The following is a 17,106-nucleotide window of genomic DNA, read 5'->3' on the forward strand; positions in this document are numbered from 1 at the left end:
AAGAAGTTTGTTTTGAAGAGCACGTCACATTTTTATTTCAGATTTCTGTCTGAAATCTGGTCTCAGTTTTACTTTATTCAAAGGGCAGCTACAGAAGATTGAAAAGATTCTTTCAGTCCTTTTTGTTTATCAGAAACAATATGAGCTAATATAAATGAATCCAAAGACATATAACTGGTGACTTAGCTTCACTAGAGGATTTTAGGTCTTCCACAAAAATGCCATGGTTCTTATGATTTCCCCAGTTCTTAGGTGGGAATTTCTGATTTCCTCCATCTCCCTTGTCAATAACAGTACTACTAAAGCTCTATGTTCCCCTCAGTCCTCTAACCTTAATATTTTAACCTCAAGAACCCTGTAACCAGATCATCATCTCAGTATTCTAATAGTAGTTCAATGTATCTGAGATGTTAATTCTTCTTGAAGCAAATAAATGAGGTGAAGAGCACCATCTTCATCCTGATCATGAGGCTGTAGGAAGGACCATGATACAGCTGATGGCATTCATACAGCACACCCCTGCCAGGTCTGTGACCTAGTCAGAAACAGATCTAGACCTCCTCAGTGCGTATATCATGTTTTGCTCACTAAAATTTCTGCTTCTTCCTTTTATGAAGTATCTTGTGTTTTGAAGGTTAAAAGCATCAGAGGTTCTTCCTATTGCCATTGATGGTTTGCAGCTAAGTGGGAATAATGGAGCTCCTCCTGCTTGTTTTGGAAGTGAGACAGTTAATGCATAGGTGTTGTCTCTAAAGACAGAAGGCTTAGATTTATCTTCCCACCCTCTGCATTTATCTTGCTTTTCTGCAGTGTTGTGTCTTGACACAGACGACCACAACTGGATTTTTGCAAAGCTTTTGATTCTAATATCAGATTCTGGGGTGTTTTCCTATTTGATATACTGTGTTCAACAGGCACCGTGCTCGTATTAATTTCTGACTTGGTTAGCTGATTTTAGCAGAGCAGGTATAGTCATTAGTGAGAAAACTCATCTTTTTTCTTATTAGGTCATTTCCATCTGAGTAATATACCACAGCTTCTCAGACTAACGCTGATCTGGAACTTTCCTTCTTTTAAATCCATATGCTATTGACTATGAGAGATTAGGATGTATGGATATACAGAAATATTGACTAATGTGAAGCATTTTAATTCTAGGTGAGCAACTTTGTTTTTCTGAGATTTAAAATACACTCTGAGCTAGCAATTTTGCCTTTAAAATCACAGGACAATCACTGTAACTTTGCATTCAGATCAATTAAACAATAGGCAAGATCTTAGCTGAACAGGTAGCTGCAGTGCTTATGAACTGATATAATTTATTTGGAAAAGATTGACCACTGAATAAAAATAAAGAGCAGCTGGTGATTTTGAATGAGAAAAATTCTAATTGTGTTATTAAAGGTAATTTTTAGAGAAGATAGATTATGCCATTCATGGCAGACAGCCAGAAGCAGGGGCCTTGGGAATAATCCAGAATTTTAAAATCGTCATGAAGTTAACTCATAATCTGTTTTTTGAATGGTGACAAATATGAAGGGATTTTTTAAACAGAATGTCTGTTTTGTGGTTTAAGAAATGTTGAAGTTATAAAAAAGTTATGCAATGTTTTAATTTTTCAATAAAAGTTTATCTTAAAAATTACTAATTTGTCTCATATAATTTTTATGAGATCTTTTGTTTCCTTAAGAATATGAGACAAAAGCCATGCAACGTTATCCCTCACCTTAAAAACAGTAAGGCAAATGTTAAGGCAACTATTTAAATTTAATTGTGGATTGAATGTGAGCGTGTACCAACAGCAACTGAGGAAGAACCACAAGCACAGAACCTTGGTAAGTTAGGACAGGATTGTTGAGACATTAGTACTGTGTGTAGTATGAAAAATGTGCTTTAAAATCTTGGATTCTAGACTATGCTTTGGAGTAACCCACTATTCTCTTGTAGGAGATAAAATAATCTTAGGTTTTTTTACACCAAATAGATTGAAAAATAAGAATACATTTTAAATTAATTAAAGTATAAAACTCTTTTTTTCATGGTATAGATAAATTCTGATTAATTGCTGCTCTATGCATTATCTATAGAACTGTCATTGATTTTAACAGTATATAGGAAATTTTATGTTGATTGCTTTAGTGTAGGATGAACATCCTTCAATTAAGATGAGTTTTCTTAAGAACAGTTTTATTTCCAAGTTAAATATTTTATGTAGCAAATTAGTAAAGAGAAAAATACATACAAATAAACTTATTAAGTCAATTAGTATAACATACAAATACCATCATGTAAAGCACTAAAAATTATGGAAGATGATTGTATGGTGGGAGTATTAAGGAATGTTCAGCTTATGCACAGACTGTTCAGTAAAATGTTAGGACCACAACAAGGCTGTGTGTAGTTAGCACAGCTCTCTGTGGTCAACAGAATTACACCTGCCTGGATTTCTTCTGTAGTGTTTTATAATTTGCAAGTTATGACAGTTATGCTGAGGGTGATGATACATGAATTGGGAGTACTTTTCACTCAAGAACCGCAGCTAAGTGAGGAGGAGATGAGAAGATGCAAGCACTGTCTGAAAGCAAAAGATGAAAAGAAGGATGGCTGCAAAACACAGAAGGATTTCTGTTTCCTTTGAATATTTAAAAGAATCAGACTTTTGGACAAAGCAAAATTAAAATTTTGGTTAGATGAAAAGGTAAGATGCAAGAAGAGGATTTTAAGTAGACCTGGTAAAGACAAGTTCTGGTTCTCTGTTTAAATAGATCTATCTACTGGGGGAAAATGGAACATTGCTTAGTAGTGATGATAACAGAAAAAGCTGAAGACCTTGAGTTATTTCTGCTATGTATAAATACTCTGTTCAGCATCTGAATGTAATTATTTCAGATTGGATAAGTATACTTGAGATGTGTATTTGTGAATGTATTTATATGTATTGGTATAAATGAGAAGAATGGGTGCCTGCCTTACATACTCAGTGTGTATCAGAAAAAAATAAGTTTTGCATGATGATGACTGTTTTGTGTAGTATTTTACAGGACAGTTGAAGTATAAAATTGAGCAAGTATATAGTGAAGGAAACAGTAAATTATTTTCCCCTACCCTTAAAAGTATGTGTGTGTTGGATATTTATATAAATGATTAAATCTCTATCATATGAAATTCTCAAATTAAATACCTTTAAGAGGATATCAGTCTGGTTCATCTACGAATGGTTGGTTTGATGCAGGAATTACTGTATAAAAATTTATGGCCTTGTTTTTTGTGGAAAGGTGTTGTGCCACGACTGTGTGAGCACAAATATGTAAGATCAATGCTGATGATAGGAAATGGAGAAAAACTGAGTTTAACATTCAAGGAAACCTAGAAAAATGTCACTGAAAGCAAAATCAACACAAATCAGCGCATGTAAGTACAATTACTTTAGCTTAGATTATAGAAGTCTGTCATCTGTGACCACAGTGTAAGCTGGTTCAAAGCAGTGTCTACTCAGTGTGACATCATTAAGAGTTTCAATTTTGCTGGTGCATAAAGCAGGCAGGTTGGCCTTCCAAAAAATAGAAACTTGAATCTACTTTAAATCCAACAGGTGAAAGTGTCTTTAGAAAGCAACGTGAGAAAGGCATAAGACATTTCTCATTCAGTGTCACATGCTATTTATATCTTCTAAAGTTTGCATGTATTATAAACTGCAGTCACTGTTTAACACATTGCCTTATTAGGACTTCCCATGGGCCTCAGCAAAAAAGGCCATTAATCTCAATTAAGCTTCTTCCTTTACTTTTGGGAAGGTTGCCCTCAGGGTAAGACTGACATTTGTTCTTGTGGGTATAAATCCAGTCTTACCACTAGATAAATTCTTTATTTCTATCAGTTTGAGGCTTTTTGTGGTTTCTTGTTGCATTTTCTGGCTGTGAGCCCCCTCTGAAGACAAGGCCCTGATGACTGTCTCTTTCAGGTGATCACTCTCCTGCCATGCTCACAGCACTGGCCATCACTAAACACACGAGCACAGCTCTTGGTTATCTCAAGGAATACAGCTTCACTGGGCAGCAGGATGAGATCTCCACATGCTGGGTTTAACAGTGCTGAGCTAAAGAACCACAGTTGTTTTGATTACAGCAGGATTTCCTATTTGTGAAAAAAAAAAAAAAAAAAAGACTCTTACTAATTCATTATAACCACTACTCTTAATTTGCCAGTAATTGTGCTGCTACAATAATTCACTGTGTTCACTGTGTTCACTTATCTTGGTTGTACTTTAAAAGTCTATTGTACCTGACTCAGTTATGTTGCAGGGGTACTATATTTCTTCATACTGTTTTGAACATCATGGCTCTTCTATTAGCCCATAATTTTTCAAGAAGAGGTGTGGGGGATTTTCCCACTACGAAAGAATCAAGTTTAGTTTCCGTGCTGTAAATACCCCATATCAGTGAGTAGTTCTTAGTTTTTACTCAGCTGTAGCAAATGTAAATGTAATTATTCTGTAGGTATAAATCAAATACCAGCTTTATCTTACAGTATAATGTGATGCATCTTCTTTTGTCTTCCCAAGCATGTGAGGCCTGTCTTTTTGCAAGCTATGATGTGAAGTCCCAGATTGCTAATTGTGACCTGGCTCCCTGGCAGTAAGAACTGTAATTGCCATCAGACAGCTCCCTCTGCTTCCTGAAGTGAGTGTGTGCAGACTGATTCCAGCATTAATGCTTCTGTTGCAAGTTAAAGTTAAAAAAAATTTCTTCCTTTCAAATACATCAACATTACTTTAAAAAGAACTACCAGACTGTAATTGCTACAATTTTACTTCCCTAAAAGCCTAGCATGTTTTTCCTCTCAGAAATTCTGTGACTACAGTGTAAATAATTATGCTTAGCTATTGTTGAATGACTTAAGAACTCATGTTAATTTTCTATATATAATGCTGCTATAATTGTACAATTACTGCTGTACTGGAAGCAGGCCAGAGGTGGAATAGAGGTTCTCAGGGGAGTTTGAAGGCTCTCATTTATTCCACGGCTCAGACCAGAGCTATCTCTATTAAGCTGGCAAAGTGGCCAAAAAAATCACTGATATCACTGGATTATACTATAGAGAATTGGTTGGATTCTCAGAAAAATGTACATGGCTTGAATTTCCAACAGGAATGCCTGTTCCCCTCTAAAGTTTTAGCAAAGACATTTAGTTAAAAGAGCTTCAACAAAGATAGGGCCCTTACTTGGGACCTGCCCTCAGTTTAGGGTTTATGTAGTGAGCTACTAATTCATCTATCTACCTAGGTAATTTCTAAAAAGGCACATTACAAGTGTACATCTTGTCCTGGGGTGACTTTTATGATGCTTGTATTCCCATCCATCTGTTTAGCCCAGGAATAAGTTTTGCATCTTTAAGACTGGTTCTGAGAGCTAAGTGGGGGAGAAGAATCCCAAAATTTGTTATCAGGAGCTGCACGTGCTCCCCTGTATCCTTCTTCTGGACTGTGCTCTCTGCAGCACAGACAGTGGGACAGAGCTCTCCTGTGCTTTTAGTCAGTTTTTAGCTAGCTGAGGCAGGGAATTTCCCTGGACTGTGGTTTTTCTTTTTCTGGGGCTGTTTGAACCGGCTCTGGACTGAAAACTCAGAAAACCACCAGGGCCTGGGACGCTGCATTCCAGCACCAGAGGGACTGATAACAGACTGAGTAAGACCAGTTACAGCCCTCCAAGGGGACTTGCTGAGTTTGTCATCTCTTCAGAGCAGCGAGAGGTTTTATTGTTTAATATTGTTCCTTTTTTTCTGCTGCTAAATGCTTTGCCTGTTAAATAAAGAGGGTTTTTTTCTGCTTTTCTCCAATGAAATCTTTTCCCAAACCAGCTGGGGGAGGTGCCACTTGAATCTGCTTTCTAGAGGAACCCATTTGGAGGTTTTCTCCCAAATTTGCCTTAAACCAGGACAGTCTCTAGGCTTTTGACAACAAATTATTCTGCAAATACAGGACATCCACAAAATTTTAGAAGTAAATAATGTTTATATATTATCTATCTTCCCAGCATTCCATATTTCTTATCCTTCCAGTGAATGGATCAATAGATCCTTTCAAATGTGTGTGTAGAGGAGAGGGAGTGTTCTGGGCCAGGCTGCCAAACCAGTCCTTTATGCCCATCATTGAATGGAAGAGCAGATTGTAAGGTTGTTCTAACACGAGAAAAAAACCACCAGGGTTTCTTGGGTACAAATTAAAAGGGAAAGAGAACTGATACACCAAAGAACAGTCACACAGGCCTAATTTCAAAATAGCAAAGTTGTCCAGCAAGCAGAAAGGAAATGTACAGTACACTTTTGTCTGTGGTGTTTTGTCTGTGGTGTTTTACCACTTTTACAAAGTCATAAAACATTAGAAGAAGCCAAGAAATAATTTGATACCACTTAAGTGATGTTCATTGCATAAAGTTTGAAATAGACATCAGCATAGAGTATGTTATTTTGTAGGAATAATTAGAAATGTAGATGAAGATCTACCAGTCCTAACTGCTTACTTGTATAGTTTTAGATGCATAAGATTTTTCTGGCAGTAATATTTTTTCATTACATCCACAGGCACTAGGAACCTTTTTTACCATCTGCATCACTCAGCAAAGGGTACTAAGAGGAATTGTGTAGAGAGGTAAAGCTTTCTTCTACCCACTTTTACTTATGTTTATCTATATTAAGTCAGTTTAATTTTCTAATAATTTTGATGTCTGTGAAATTTTATGTTGGTTTCCTAGGCTAAATAATACAAGTTTTACTACTAAAATAATTTGAAATGGCAAAGGGCAAAGTTAAACAGTGAAAAATAAACTGCATAGAAACAGACATGTAGAAAAAAGTAATCTGAGCTAACAGATTATTCTGTCTTTATGTGATTTGAGTCTGATGGGCTCTCTGAAATGCAGATTCAGCAATCTGAGCAGCTGTTCAGCAGTTACAACAAAGAATACCAAGGATTTAGAAAAATTGAAGCCTATTTCCCTATTACACTATAAAATCAGGCTTTTGTCTTCAGTTGTGAATGAGAGATGTGATTTGGTAGGTTCTTGTTCACTAAAACCAAGTCCTATTCAGACTTCTATAATTTTTTAAAAATAAATCAATTACTGTTTGAAAATCTTTTACATAGTAAGTTATGAAGAATCTTCTCATGGAGAATTGGATGTATATTTCTAAATAAGACCAAATATCTTAATCAGTTATTATATAGGAAATGAAGAAAACAATATTAAATAATAGATTTAAAGCATGCATATAAAAATGCATCAAATGTTAGAAATATTCTATGCAGAGTATTTTGATTTTACATTCTTTTGTTATATACTACATTCTACAAACAGCTTCTAAATTACCTTATAAAATGAGGAGCTTTATAATTTCTTTTGTATTTATCCATGCTCTATAAGCCCCATTGTAATTGTAGCTAGTTTTATGAGCCTGTATTATTTGTACATCTCTGGACTTGGTAACATTTTATAAGATGCAGCTGTTGAACTGCTTTTAGCTGGTTCAGTAGTGGTTGCAGTTGTTTTGCAGTTGACTGTAATTCCTGGGATTTAGTCGGCTTGTTGTTTAAAAACAACAACAAAACAGGAAACCATTGATGAATTACATTCCTAATTTATGCAGTTATGTTGTAATCTGTTGATGGCTCTCTAACAGATCAATACTTAACAGCATAAATAAAGAGGTAGTTTAGAACCTAACATTATTAACAACAAAAAAAAAAAAAAAGTGACTTCACCCTGCTGTAATGCTATTGAATTTTAGTGCAGTTACACTAAGGAAAATTAAGGTGAAACTGAATGAACTAGAACCAGGTGTACTGCCCTGGTTCTAAAAGGGATGTGACTACATGTACCACAAGTGTAGTAGAAGAAAAAAGTAGTTTAGGGAAAAATAAGGTCAGGGTGATCACAAGAGATGCTCTGCACCCCTTTTGTCAGCCTGCACTTTGGTTTCCAGCTACAATTTCAGGGTCATATTTCATGGCTGAACATCAAACAACTTAACCCTGCCAAACTTTGCTGCTGTGGTACAGTTGCACGTAATGGTATAAGAATGGTGGGCACTGTAATTCCTCTGTGACTACTCAGGTTATATAGTCCAAGACCCCTATTCAGGACCATGTCCAGATTTCTTTTGAATATCTCTAAGGATGAAGAATGAGGATGAATCTGATATCTGGTGTCTCCTATTTTCCTTCTGTATGCGATGGAGAAGCCTGAGCACATACCTGGAAGTGAGAGTAGATTATTCCACTTGCAGTTAGGAGGGAGACCTGACTAGTAAATGAATAAAATCTTAACTACCTTAAAATCTAGAGATGTGCAAAAAATAAAACAAAACAACCCACAAACAAACAAAAAAGCAAACAAACATCCCCCAACCCTAACCAACAATAAGAGATAAAAGGAGTCTAAATATTTTAATCTCCTTTCCAGGTATCAGAAGAATCAAATTTCAAGGTTTGGATCTATTAATGTTTTCTATTTTTTTGGCCTGAACAAACATAATACCAAACATGCTGGAAATATCTCACAGGTGACAAAGAATTGTATTGTCTATTTACAATGGAGAAATAAAATCATTCCTCTCTATCATATTTATATTTTTGATAAGGGTTAACCATAGGAACTGTCTTATACAGAGTCAGGAGTTTCACTAAGAACAGAGAAAATATTGAAGAGGAAGGAGATGGGGTCCTCTGTGCCTGATGTGCTTGGACTTCCTCATGAATGACTGGTATTGACTGAGACAGTCTTCCAAAATTGTGTTGGTGTTCTTAAAGTAGTTGTGTTTTGATCTGGTTCAACAGCTTTGCTAACACTTTGCACTAAACAATTTGCAATCATAGCTTTTTAAGGCAACTAGAAACTAACCCGTGTTTTTCTTCTGTCTGCTTTTTAGCTGAGCAGGATTATCTAAGTTGTTACCCATATTACAGTAATTAATTCAAAACCTCTCTAATACCTGTTTCTCATTATGACAGAGTTAGGTCATGAATTGTGTATTAAAAAAAATGAAACAACTGTAACAAATAGGAGTCACTGTTCCAAGAGGTCTGTAATTCCGCATTTTGACTGCATTTTGCACTGATCAGACTTTAAAAATGCTACTTTCCAGTTCACATTTTCCCAGCTTAGTCCCTGCATAAGGAGCATTTTAAAGATTGAGCAAAAGGGAGTAGCCAGTTTTGCCAGGGAGGGTACAAGGAGATAAAACAAGATTAAACTGTAGAAAACCCCTACAAATCTTACATTGTATATTTTAAAAGACCAAATGGGCTTGTACAAAATGGAGACATATTGGAAATACACCCACTGCCCTTGATATTCTAATATGAAAAATTACAATTCTAAAGCTTGTGCCAGTAGCCCCCAATCAGCAGATTTTCTGTTTCCTGCTGGGCTTTCAGTGGTCATTGAAGAGAAGCAGTAAGAAGAAGCAGTTGGAGAGAAGGCCAGGGGAGCAAAACAGAGCACACAGGTGTATGGGTGAGGACAGGTCTCACCTCAAGACCTGGATCTGAGAATTGCCTGTAGGTAGGCCTGTGGCTGTAAGCCTGTGCTTCTTCCAGCTCCTGCTGGATCAGAGCCTTAGCCTGCAATTTCTGGTTCTTGCAGCACTCTTATGTTCCTTTTCTAAGCAGTTCTGTGGCTTCCATCAAAGCCAGTGGGTAAACTGCCTTTCCTCTGCTCGTTTTTGGCTGCAGCAATTTCCTCTATGCTCCTGTTTGTTAGTCTCTTTATGGTGACCGCAATTTTTCCCCTTCATGCTGACTTAAGTAGGAAAAAATTTCAAATGATCATCTGTTCTCAATTTTCTTCAGCCATTTAACTCTTTCTATCCTTGATGTTGTTTTGTTTAGCAGATTATTGGCCCAAATCCCTGTTCCAGGAGTGTCTGGGCCTAGGACAGCACCCAAGTTTGTGTTGGAGGTTAAAAGCCCCATGTAACATTGCACAGTTCACTGAATCTGACACTGTATCGAGAAAAGACACCCAAAGAAATACACCTGGTAGGTGATGTCTGTCCCTGAAAACAAACAAAGCATCTTGCAGAAACATCTTTGAAAGTCCTAGCTAATGCCTCTAAAGTCACACTCTAACACTATCCCATAAGTCAGAAGGAAGGAAGGCCTCATGGTTAAGGTTCAGTCATTTATGTGAATAACACCACACTCTTCACAGTGTGTTATAGAATAAAAGCTGGTCCATATATTCAAGGAGGTACTGCAGGATTCAAACCCCTTGGCTCTAGTAGTGATCTACCCAGAGCAGCTAGAGGAGGAGTCAGTGCCAGCAGGAATAAAAGGGGCAGCTTCAGAAACTGGCTGGGTCTTTCCAAGTGGTGCTATATCACCAGTCCTTTCAATTGCACTGACACCTGCAAATCCCATCTCAAAATAAATAAAAGCTATTCCAGCACATCCAGCTGGGCCCACCAGCTCTTGTTTCCCAAACTTTGTGCTTGCTGAGAAATGAATCTGATCTGGTGGCATTAGCAAGGGCCATTGAATCATTCTTGTCAGCAATATTGGAAAGCATTGTTGTTCTGTGTCATTTGGCTTTCAGTGCAGTGATTTCAGATGACAAACTGCTCATTTGATTTTTAAGCTCAACACATGGGTGCCATCCTCAGTTGCTGCCTTCAGGACACTGCAGAAAGCAGGGAGAGCTCCACCTGCTTGCAGTGAAATGGAAACCATGTCAAACAGATGCTTGGCCAGGGACAGTGATTCTTGTCATAAACTGCTCTTTAACTTAGTTTTAAAGTTAAACATATCTAGGTAGCTGTGAAAATGACTTCAGGCACTTTTTCTCATGCTATAACTCACTGGTTTTGCTAATTCACCCAGGAAGTCCTTTAGCATTTCCTCTATGGAAGTGATGCCAAGAGCACTCATATAGCCAGCAAAGGAAGGATTAACGTAAGCTCCAGCTTCTAGCTGCTCTCATTAGAACATGTAAGAGAACAGAAATTCCAATATATTTTTGGAGAAAGTTTGGGTGCTGCATTGGGTTGACACTGCTTTCTGGCTAGGGTTATAGGATCTGATTATATCCTAGGATTTTGGTCTCTTCTTAATCAATTTTATTTGCTCCGTCAAGCAAGAGCTCATTAAGAGAACAGTCATCTGGCTTTAACAAGCTCCACCTACAGAGTAATTCTACCTAGTAGTATTCTTCCTAGGATTTCTAGGCCATTATTTGAGGATTGCCACTCCCGTAACTTGTATTACATTACCAGTTTTTTTAATTGTATTCAAAGTCCCAAACCTAATCTAAAATTAAATAATGTTCACAGAGAGGCCTCCTGCTTTCTCAGAGATAAATACCAGCAGAAGCTCAAAAAATACATTTCCTTGTTGTGAAAGATAGAATCCTTCTCCTTAAGACTTGCATGAAAAGAAGTTATCAGCTATTGAGGCAGAAGAAAATTAATCACAAAAGACTTCTCAGAGCAAGAAAAGATAAAGAACAGGGAGTTGAATGTTGGTTTTGTTGGGGTTTTTTTCTGAAGGGGGGATTAAAAATAACTTAAGAAACGCATAGCTATGGAACCTTTCATATCACATGTCAGGATGAAAACAATTCAAAAATATGACCAAGACTAAAAGGGTCTTTTCCCCAGGCTAAAGCAGATTGAGCTTTCTCTGAGCGAGCAATGTATTGTTTTGAGTCTGGCTGGAAAGAGGCTAATGGTGCTTAGTTTGTAGCTGTCCAGAAGATGGAGGAATGTGCCCTTGTGTGACTAATGAGTGCACTTAGGAGGGCTGTCAGAGAGCTGGAGCTCTGCAGGCAGGAAAGAGGAGTATTGTGAACATGTATAGCCCATGGGGCCAGACCATCCTTGTGTCAGAGTCTGAGTGCAGTATTTGTCCTGTTTATCTCAAATTCCCTTTGATATTTGTTTTATTCCTTCTTTCTGTCAAGAAGGATCTTCTAGGACCTTTGCATTTCTCTCTCTTTCACCCTATTCACATGTCACAGGTTAGCCAAAAGCATAGTAGCCCAGTCAGAGCACACATGCAGCACAAGACAATGTTTACAGACTGCCTGCTTTCAGAAGGGCCCTGTTCTGGACTTAGGGATGCAGAAGAAAATGACAGAGCTTCTCGGAGAGGCAACTCTCCAGTAACTCTGCCTCAGTACAAAGGTGGTATCTGTTTCTCACAGCTCTTAGAACTGCTCCTGTACTCTGACAACCAAGCCTATGAAGCCAAAGCTATAAAATCAAATGTGATGAAACCATCACAGGATTTCTTTTATCCCTGATATTCAAGAGCTAAATTTGGCATTTCTGCTTGGTCAAATCTGTCAAGGCAGGTGTAATTTCTCTTTTCAATGTTCAATGTGTTTGCAATAACTTTGTAAAGCCTACAGAAAAGATCTGGACTTTTTTCCAAGAAGGACCTTTGTGTCAGGCTCAATAAATGGGACCCTGTTCAGGACAGGACACTAAAGGATTTTATATATGACTCGTTTTTAAATACAGGGGGTTTGTAGTGTCTGATTTCTTCTAGAAGAGTCTTCATCAACACCTGTTCTAAACATCCCTCAGTGGACTCTGGCAGTTTGGTAGTACTGTCAAGCTATAAATTTGCTTTCCTGTCTTACTGCTCTTTTATCTTAAACTGTAAAATTTGAGTTGGGAAACTCCAAAGTAGATTTTTTGTTTTGGGGTTTTTTTTATGTGGACCAACATCTGTCATTAATGTTTCAGTGTGTACTTTAAATAAAGGGCTCTAGAGAAACTGTAGATAAAGCAAAATGTAGAGCTGACTTCTTAATTCATGATAAAAGAATTTAAAATGCTATATAAAACTAAATCTGAAGTACTACACATCACTATACAAAGTACTGAGCACCCAAGACACTGCAGAATGGATTCTATGAGAAAAAAATTTTCTCATTTGATTTGTTGTATTTAAGAAAACAGGATTTTAAACATCCTTGGTAAATAAAAAGGAGTGCAGCAGCAAATCTTTGACTATCAAAGTCTCTTAGTATAAGCAGTTTCCAAAACTCCAGATTTTAGGCTAACCACTTGGGTCAAAAATGACTGACAACTCATGAAAATATCATGTAATGAATTGGTTGGAAATTACTTAATTGATCCTTCATTATGAACCCTTCTTCACAACATCCCTAGCTGCAGTACTCCCAAAGCCAGCTGCTATCTACAGCTGAATAGCAGCAGGCACATTAAGCCTCTTAAATACTTGCATTGTGATTCCTAAATTGGGTGGCCAGAACCTTAGTCTATGCAATTGCTTCTATAATTAAGATTCTATCTGTGTTTCTATAATGAACCCTGTTTTCAGCTCAATACATTTTAAAGAGACTGTTTTTCTCTTTTAGCAGTGATTTCACATACATTGTGTTATTTCCTGGTTAACAATGAAAAGAATCTTTGAAACATTCTGACATTTGTCATAAACTCTGTGCCCTCTCTTAACCATTCACCAGTGCATCTTTTACTGTGAATACATCTATTTAAAGGTTATTCTCCTCTATTATGTCTCCTCTTCATAATACACTCTGTAAAAATTCTTAACACTACGCTTCAGGCCAGAATTCAGGAGCTGATGTCTGTATGAGATTGGACAACAAACTAGAGTAAGGATTGCAAGTTTAAAGTAATTATGGAGGCAACAAAGAGAGGACATTGATTTTACTAAGTCCATTCCAATATTCAGGCACATATTTTCAAAGATTTTTAGGAGCAGAAGATGGCTATTTTTGAGCTTAATCAGTTTTAAAGTCTTGGATGAAACCCCTGTAGCAAGTAAAAATTGTATAACATTCTGTCAGAAACCTATGGCTATAATATCTTTAATAGTCAAAGCTGTGCCTCTCAGATCTGTGTGAAAACTACTTGCCAGTGTCTAACTAAGAGCTACTGGGTTTCCAGCAGCTTTGGGAAGACAGAGTTTAACTGTATTACAGCTAAGTCAATCGCTTTTAGGAGTTAAAGTAATGATGGCTTTAGGTAATTTCCTGTGGCCTATTAATAGGACCTCCACAAATTAGTTTTGCTGAGTTTCTGGTTTCTGAAACAAAAGCCTTGATTCTGGTCTCAACTGACTTGGGGAAGAGAGCTGTAGATTACCTTTACAATTCTCTGATCCGTTGATGGCATCTGCAGTCCTTGATGCAAATTACAGCAGCCAGAGGAGCTGCTCCTGATGATAACCAGAGCATGACAACACTGACTACAGCTCTAACATGTGCCCATGCTGGGAGCTCTGGGGAAAAAGCAGAGAGCAATTCTGGGAGCTATCTGCCACAGAGCACTCCCCTTACAGAGAGATGCAATGTGCTCAAGCTGATCCCAAAACATTGTGGCCCTTCCCTCCCAATGCAGAAGACTGCTGCAAGTGTTGCAACAGCACCAATTTAGAGTTTTCAGCTGAGGGCTTATGAGCTCCAGCTCCTTCCTTGCTGGATGCAAGTCACTCGTAACTGTCTCAGTGAAACTGCTTCCCCTCCCTTCTGCATTAGTGTAAAGCAGCCATAATGCAATGGAAATTGATAGATATTTAGAGTGATAAAAAATGTCAAGTGGTCAAGACTAAGCTCTCTGAGTTTGGCATGGTCGTTTGTGCCTCGTGGAGCACCAGGGGAGAGCCAGCCCTGCAGCATTCTCACAGGGAAAATTGCCGAAGAACAATTTGTCCAGCTAGTGCCTTCTTCCTTTGCATTTCATTCTGTTTAGCTGCATAGCAACTAATGACCATGAAACCAGCTTTTCAAAAGCCCCACATTACTTCTGTACTTAATTAACTTTTAGAGCATCAGACCGTAGTATTTAACCATAACCTGCTGAGTTTCAGGTTTTCTTGTTTGGTCAGACACTCACTGATGCTTGGCTTCCATTCAAAGTGCTTCACTGTTAATTTCTCTTAACATTCATACATGGTCTGATCTTTCCACAGCTGTTCCCAGGAGCAGGTCAAGAACAGGTTCAGTCTCACACACCATGACATTTGCAGGTATGCTGACCATTGCTAACTTATTTCTTCTCACATTGCATCAGTTCCAAAGCATCTGCTGCTCCTGGTCTCCATTGTCTAAAACTGTGGGGAGTGTTTGTGAGTACTCCTGCAGCCAGAGGATGGGTGTGTGGCTTCCCTGTTGCCAGGAGGCTTTTACCAGCAAATTCTGTGATCTAGAGCTACATTTTTGTTGTTGTAGAGCTGAAGGGCCTGTGCTTTAGGGCTTCTGTTACTGTGAAGTTCTAAGTATTGCGGGTGCACAGCCAGGTGGATGTCTTCCAAGTAAGAGTAAGTTATTCCCTATGTGCTTGCAAAGGAGATAAGTTATTCCCTATGTGCCTGCAAAGGAGTGCCCAGTGTCCTTGGGCACTGCTAACATATGGCTTGATCTTAGGCATACATCAGACACTTTATGGCTCCTACCAAGCCCAGCCCTGCTCTGCTGGGACTGAAGTCAACAAGCAGATATCCTGAACTGCAATTCCTCATATCAGGCATTACATAAAGAGCTGAAATTAATGAGGTCATATATTGATTAGGGGATAAAACTAAGAGTTATATTATGACCCATCTACTTCTTAGTCACTGCACACTGCTGCTTTATTTCCACCTGAAACTGTAGCCTTCCTTTAGTGTTTGCTTACTGGGACAATCTCTTTTATTACTGTAGGCCTTCCAATGACTCTGGCAATATTCACTTAATTTAATTTTAAAGGCACCCATTAATTAAAATTATTCTATTTACTGATTCTTAATAATGCCTCAGAAGCTTTTGTTGTGGCGTGCATATCCATGTTCGAGCTTAAAGCTGTTTCTGCAATAAATCAGAATTTTCTGCCTGTCTTAGCCTCTAAGTGATTTGGGTCAAATAGACTGATTTGTTCACTGTAGCTCCCTTCCTGCCACACATGCCTGGGTTTCAGTCCATTTTCATTCCTGTTTGCCCAGCACCAATAATACAGAAGGGTTAAAGGAGAAGAAAAGAAAGCACAGTTGCTTTTCTTCATGCTCTGCAGAAGGATGCCGGCCCTGCTGGAAGCATTTGCAGCACACCCTCTGCAAAGGTCAGCGTGGCTGCTTCATCTATTGCAAACTGGATTTTAGCCAGCAGCTGGAGCTGACAGTTTCAAGAAGGCCATTTCCCCATCCATCTTCCTCAAACAATTGTGAGCAGTCTCCAAACTAATAATTCATCATTTGCACATGTGTGCCTTCTACTTTGTTATTTTATTAACATATTAGAAGGGCCCTGCTTTATTTATTAAATTCATTATTATTCTTATCAAATGATGACATGTTGTTAGCCAGGAAGATGCACTTGCTATCTCACAACTAATTATTCCAATTAAGTTTTCATGATTCTACCATAAAGCACAGCTCATTAACTTTAATGACTTTTGAAATGCAGCTGCTGAGATACAAATGTAAAAGAACAGGTAGGTTATAGTTGTTAGTTAATTCCTGCAAATGGGGTTTGTTGTCATTAGGTCTTAAGTGACACTTTCAGGCAATCTTGTTCCCTCTTTCTAAGGTAATTTTTGTCTTTTTTGTCTAAGAGGGCTCTAAAATTCGTTTGGTTTTTTTACAGACTAGCCTTTTGCCATAGATCAAAGTCAAAGATATTTCTTCAAATAAACCTGTGTGTTTCAGTTAAGCCCTTAATGGGAATTGACAGACAACTAGGAGGCATCTTTCTTTGGTGAAGTGGAGCAATCCCAGAAAGGGTGACAGCACTTTGATGGAAAGCTGAGATGCTGTGGTAAGGCAAAAGTTCTGAAGGAAAAGAATTCCAGGTGTTGCAGTGATGTATGTAGTTTATGTCTCCAGGGAGGGGCCAGGTTCAGATTTCTCTGAAGGGTTGAGCGATTGTCCTGGTTTGGCTGGGACAGAGTTAATTTTTTTCTTAGTGGATGGTTACAACAAAACATAGCTGCCTATTTTTCAGCTCATCACATGCAGGCATGAAGTGTCTACAGACCTCCTGAGGAAGGGGAAAATCTCTTTGTTGCTGTGAAAATAAGACAAACTGACTGCTGGTGCAATGGTACTGACTGGGTCTCAGAGGGTGTAATGTGTGAGCAGACTCAAGG

This window comes from Serinus canaria, chromosome 7 (assembly GCF_022539315.1).
Source record: "Serinus canaria isolate serCan28SL12 chromosome 7, serCan2020, whole genome shotgun sequence".
NCBI lineage: Eukaryota > Metazoa > Chordata > Aves > Passeriformes > Fringillidae > Serinus > Serinus canaria.